We start from the raw sequence: 6,380 nt of genomic DNA, 5'->3' as shown, positions 1-6,380 counted from the left end.
GGATTCAGTACTCGGCAAGTAATGCGGTACTCGAATCCTGGAGAGTATTTCACTACTCGCCTCGCAATATTCGGCACAGCCCGCACAGTCCCACACAGCCAGCACAGTCCCGCATAGCCCGGCATAGTCCCGCACAGACTGTCACAGTCCCGCACAGCCAGCACAGTCCCGTACAGCCCGGCATAGTCCCCGCACAGTACCTGCACAGCCCAGCACAGTCCCGCACAGCCAGCATAGTCCTACACAGCCAGCACAGTCCGTCACAGCCCGGAATAGTCCCGCACAGCCTGTCACAGTCCCCACACAGTCCCACACAGCCAGCACAGTCCCGCACAGCCTGGCATAGTCCTGCACAGCCTGTCACAGCCCCTGCACAGTCCCACACAGCCAGCACAGTCCCGCACAGCCCGGCATAGTCCTGCACAGCCTGTCACAGTCCCCGCACAGTCCCACACAGCCAGCACAGTCCCGCACAGCCCGGAATAGTCCCGCACAGCCTGTCACAGTCCCCGCACAGTCCCACACAGCCAGTACAGTCCCGCACAGCCCGGCATAGTCCTGCACAGCCTGTCACAGTCCTGCACAGCCCTGCACAGTTCCCGCACAGCCCAGCACAGTACCTGCAGAGCCCAGCACAGTCCCACACAGGCCAGCACAGTCCCGCACAGCCCGGCATAGTCCTGCACAGCCTGTCACAGTCCCGCACAGCCCAGCACAGTCCCCGCACAGTACCTGCACAGCCCAGCACAGTCCCACGCAGCCAGCACAGTCCCGCAAAGCCTGGCATAGTCCTGCACAGCCTGTCACAGTCCCGCACAGCCCTGCACAGTCCCCGCTCAGCACAGTCCCGCACAGCCCAGCACAGTCCCCGCACAGTACCTGCACAGGCTAGCACAGTCCCACACAGGCCAGCACAGTCCCACACAGCTCGGCACAGTCTTCGCAGAGTTGCCGCCCATTAATCACATTTCCCATAGACTTACATTGGACTCGCTACACGTTACGAGTACCCGAGTATTAGGAGGTACTCATAACGAGTAAGGCGACTCCGAATACTTCACTACTCGCTCATCCCTAGCTGCGATCTATAAAGATGCGTCGCATGTCCATCTACGTGGGTCTGCCACCTGCGTCTTTGAACGCATAGTGGAGATGGGATTTAATAAAATCCCCTCCACTATGCTGTAACATGTGGACGCTGCGGATGTATGCAGCAAATACTGAACCCTCATAATTTGCACAAGCTAGGAACCTTTGTTTAAAGGAGGTCAGGGGTATTTTTGGCCAATTATGATAATGGGGCTGCTTGATTTTTGCATGTAACACAATTGCGCTTTCTTAAAACCTTTTTGTTTAACCGTTTGTGTTGTTTCTTTGTGTTTTGTATAGACACTGTTATACAATTGTATTTTTTTATGATACCCACTGATGTGCGCTGCTATTATTTGCGTTTCTCTTGCTCTTTCGGTATACAACTCTTCCTATACAATGATTTAGCACCTAGAGATCATTTCTTATCAGATTTTATACGTGGTTATAAATCTATTATGCTTTGAGGAACAGTATAGTAATTTTTACATTTTCAGAAGCTTTAAATTTAATTTCGTAATTTTGCTCCATGTGTTGCTTTGGGAATTGAGGAATGAGTTTTGGTGGCATATTTAAAAAAATGTATTAATTTTTAAAGAGTTAATTTGTGCCTTAATAAAAAGGAATTAAAAAAAATAGGTGCATTTGGGCATAATAAATTATAAACGACATTCAAGAATATACAAAATGCAGTGCAACAGTACGTATCATAAACAGTAGGTCAAAACTCATGTTAGTGAACGAATAAAAAAGGTAAAATAATAAGTATTCGAGAAGAAAGCGTAGAGACTTGGATCTGCTTTGTGACAGGGCCCCACCTGTCCAGTCTGTGGAATGTATGAGACTGCTCTTTCCCTCCCTACGCCTCACAGCACAGAGTCAGCCTTATTGTGTGGGAAGTCTCACACAACTTCCTTTCACTTTCATTTCACCAGACTTCCTCTCGAATTGACCTGACGGGTCATTACATTGTTGCACCTATTGATCCCAGTCACCGGTGTCTGTGGAGCGGTGAGTGCTGGACATACTTTGTGTCTTCGGTCCTCCCCAGATTCTGCTGTTTCTCCCCCTTGTTCTCTAGTTTATTTCCAGCACATTTTATTGTTTATTTCTTTCAGACAATTAGTTCTGGTGACTATGTGACCACATGAGCATAGATCTCGAGTCATGGCGACTTGATGGATGGTTTGTTGGACGATCGATCTCGTGCAAACCTCGATAGGTCCGCCAGGTTCTTCTCCACCATTATCTTGATGGTGTCAAGCCATCGGGTGGCTGGTCTTCGTCTTCACCTATGTATTTTGTGTTTTTTTATTGATATATGTGTATGGGATGTGTGCCTATATATGTTGGCTATGTGAGGGCCCATACTGTGTATAAAAGGCTATGTTTGGGGTTCATCTAATATATAAAGCTCAAAGTGTGTGTGTGTGTATGTGTGTGTGTATGTCCGGGATAGGCATCCGCACCGTCGCAGCTACAGCCACAAAATTTGGCACAGTTACAAGTCTGGACCCCGAGAGCGTCCTATGCTATGTTGTGAGGCGAAATTTTAACCCCGCGCGTTCCAATTCACCAAACAATTTTGCCCCGTCTACATACTGGGGGAAAAGTGTGTGTGCGTCAAGCCCCGCCCCTCATTATGATGTCACTAGCTGAAGAGCCCGACGCTGCCCGGGCATTGTAACTAACTATGGTTAGTTATAGCAAATTATAATTATCCTACATCCCGTAGTCCCGTGCCCATATACCCATCATACATATCCTCCATCCCATAGTTGACTGCCCATATACCCATCACACATCCTCCATCCCATAGTCCCAAGCCCATATACCCATCATACATATTCTCCATCCCATAGTCCCATGCCCATATACCCATCATACATATTCTCCATCCCATAGTCCCATGCCCATATACCCATCATACATATCCTCCATCCCATAGTCGAGTGCCCATATACCCATCACACATCCTCCATCCCATAGTCCCATGCCCATATACCCATCATACATATTCTCCATCCCATAGTCCCGTGCCCATATACCCATCATACATATTCACCATCCCATAGTCCCATGCCCATATACCCATCATACATATTCGCCATCCCATAGTCGAGTGCCCATATACCCATCACACATCCTTCATCTCATAGTCCCATGCCCATATACCCATCATACATATTCTCCATCCCATAGTCCCATGCCCATATTCCCATCACACATCCTCCATCCCATAGTCCCGTGCCCATATACCCATCATACATATCCTCCATCTCATAGTCCCGTGCCCATATACCCATCATACATATTTTCCATCCCAGAGTCGAGTGCCCATATACCCATCACACATTCTCCATCCCATAGTCCCATGCCCATATTCCCATCACACATCCTCCATCCCATAGTCCCGTGCCCATATACCCATCATACATATCCGCCATCCCATAGTCCCGTGCCTATATACCCGTCATACATATTCTCCATCCCGTAGTCCCATGCCCATATTCCCATCATACATATTCTCCATCCCATAGTCCCATGCCCATATATCCATCATACATATTCGCCATCCCATAGTCCCATGCCCATATACCCATCATACATATTCGCCTTCCCATAGTCCCATGCCCATATACCCATCATACATAATCACCATCCCATAGTCGAGTGCCCATATACCCATCACACATCCTTCATCTCATAGTCCCATGCCCATATACCCATCATACATATTCTCCATCCCATAGTCCCATGCCCATATTCCCATCATACATATTCTCCATCCCATAGTCCCATGCCCATATTCCCATCACACATCCTCCATCCCATAGTCCCGTGCCCATATACCCATCATACATATATCCTCCATCCCATAGTCCCGTGCCCATATACCCATCATACATATTTGCATCCCAGAGTCGAGTGCCCATATACCCATCATACATATTCTCCATCCCATAGTCCCATGCCCATATTCCCATCACACATCCTCCATCCCATAGTCCCGTGCCCATATACCCGTCATACATATTCTCCATCCCATAGTCCCATGCCCATATTCCCATCATACATATTCTCCATCCCATAGTCCCATGCCCATATACCCATCATACATATTCGCCATCCCATAGTCCCATGCCCATATACCCATCATACATATTCGCCATCCCATAGTCCCATGCCCATATACCCATCATACATATCCGCCATCCCATAGTCCCGTGCCTATATACCCATCATACATATTCTCCATCCCATAGTCCCATGCCCATATTCCCATCATACATATTCTCCATCCCATAGTCCATGCCCATATACCCAACATACATATTCGCCATCCCATAGTCCCATGCCCATATACCCATCATACATATTCGCCATCCCATAGTCGAGTGCTCATATACCCATCACACATCCTTCTTCTCATAGTCCCATGCCCATATACCCATCATACATAATCTCCATCCCATAGTCCCGTGCCCATATTCCCATCATACATATTCTCCATCCCATAGTCCCGTGCCCATATACCCATCATACATATTCGCCATCCCATAGTCGAGTGTCCATATACCCATCATACATATCCGCCATCCCATAGTCCTGTGCCTATATACCCATCATACATATCCTCCATCCCATAGTTCAGTGCCCATATACCCATCATACATATCCTCCATCCCATAGTCATCATAATGAGCGGCGGCAGGGCTAGCAACCTATGATGACATCAGCGTCGCCATGGCAACCATTATGACATCATAATGAGGGGCAGGGCATGACACGCACACACTTTTTCCCCAGTATGTAGATCGGGGCAAAATTGTTTGGTGAATTGGAACGCGCGGGGTTAAAATTTCGCCTCACAACATAGCTTAGGACGCTCTCGGGGTCCAGACGTGCGACTGTGCCAAATTTTGTGGCTGTAGCTGCGACGGTGCGGATGCCAATCCCGTACATACATACACACATTCACACTTTGAGCTTTATATATTAGATAATGCCCCTATTTGCATGCTGGGGAAACAGTGTGTGCGTATCAAGCCCCGCCCCTCATTATGATGTCACAATGGTTGCCATGGCGACGCTGATGTCATCAAGCTCTGCCGCTCATTATGATGTCATAATGTCTTCAGCTATTGTATATAATGGCTATGTGGGGCTCATACTATATATATATATATATACATACACACTAGCTGAAGAGCCCGGCGCTGCCCAGGCATAGTAACTAACTGTGGTTAGTTATAACAAACTATAATTATCCTCCATCCCATAGTCCCGTGCCCATATACCCATCATACATATCCACGATCCCATAGTCCCATGCCCATATACCCATCCTTCATCTCATAGTCCCATACCCATATACCCATCATACATATTCTCCATCCCATAGTCCCATGCCCATATTCCCATCATACATATTCTCCATCCCATAGTCCCATGCCCATCACACATCCTCCATCCCATAGTCCCGTGCCCATATACCCATCATACATATATCCTCCATCCCATAGTCCCGTGCCCATATACCCATCACACATCCTCCATCCCATAGTCCAGTGCCCATATACCCATCATACATATCCTCCATCCCATAGGCCCGTGCCCATATACCCATCACACATCCTCCATCCCATAGTCCAGTGCCCATATACCCATCATACATATCCTCCATCCCATAGTCCCGTGCCCATATACCCATCATACATATCCTCCATCCCATAGTCCCGTGCCCATATACCCATCATACACATCCTCCATCCCATAGTCCAGTGCCCATATACCCATCATACATATCCTCCATCCCATAGGCCCGTGCCCATATACCCATCATACATATCCTCCATCCCATAGACCCGTGCCCATATACCCATCATACATATCCTCCATCCCATAGACCCGTGCCCATATACCCATCATACATATCCTCCATCCCATAGGCCCGTGCCCATATACCCGTCATACATATTGTCAGGATTCGTACCGGGGTCTAGTCTGGGTTTCACAGCAAGTTTCGCTGCCTTACTGGCTGTGCCACACAGCCAGTCGGAATATTCAGTTTCTGATCAACTAGTTCTTTTTCGTTCATCATTCCTCCCCATTCTGGTGATTGGCTGCTTCACTGTTTCCTGTTCGTATATCCCGCCTTCTTCCTATTTAGTACTCCTCAGGGCTTTCACTCCTTGCCGGTGATTCTTTTGTGGTACGGATTCCTGCCTTCTCCACTGCGCTGCCCGGTACAACCTCTGACAGCCTCCCGGTCTCTCTTTCGTCTAAGT

At 48.0% G+C, this 6,380-nt stretch overlaps 1 protein-coding gene across 1 annotated transcript in view; it reads left to right on the top strand.

Annotated features, from left to right (window-relative positions):
* Positions 1-2,031: 2,031 nt before the first annotated feature.
* LOC141050255 (NACHT, LRR and PYD domains-containing protein 3-like) overlaps positions 2,032-6,380 on the top strand; it is a 183,265-nt gene continuing 178,916 nt past the window's right edge. The window contains exon 1 of the mRNA XM_073547131.1: positions 2,032-2,100. The gene's annotated coding sequence lies outside the window, so the exon portion shown is untranslated. The remainder of the gene's footprint in view (positions 2,101-6,380) is intronic.

Source organism: Dendrobates tinctorius, unplaced genomic scaffold (assembly GCF_039654945.1).
Source record: "Dendrobates tinctorius isolate UK_male_01 unplaced genomic scaffold, ASM3965494v1 ptg000151l, whole genome shotgun sequence".
Taxonomy (NCBI): Eukaryota; Metazoa; Chordata; class Amphibia; order Anura; family Dendrobatidae; genus Dendrobates; species Dendrobates tinctorius.
The sequence above is the reverse complement of the archived record's forward strand: the minus strand, read 5'-3'. Positions and strand labels throughout refer to the sequence as shown.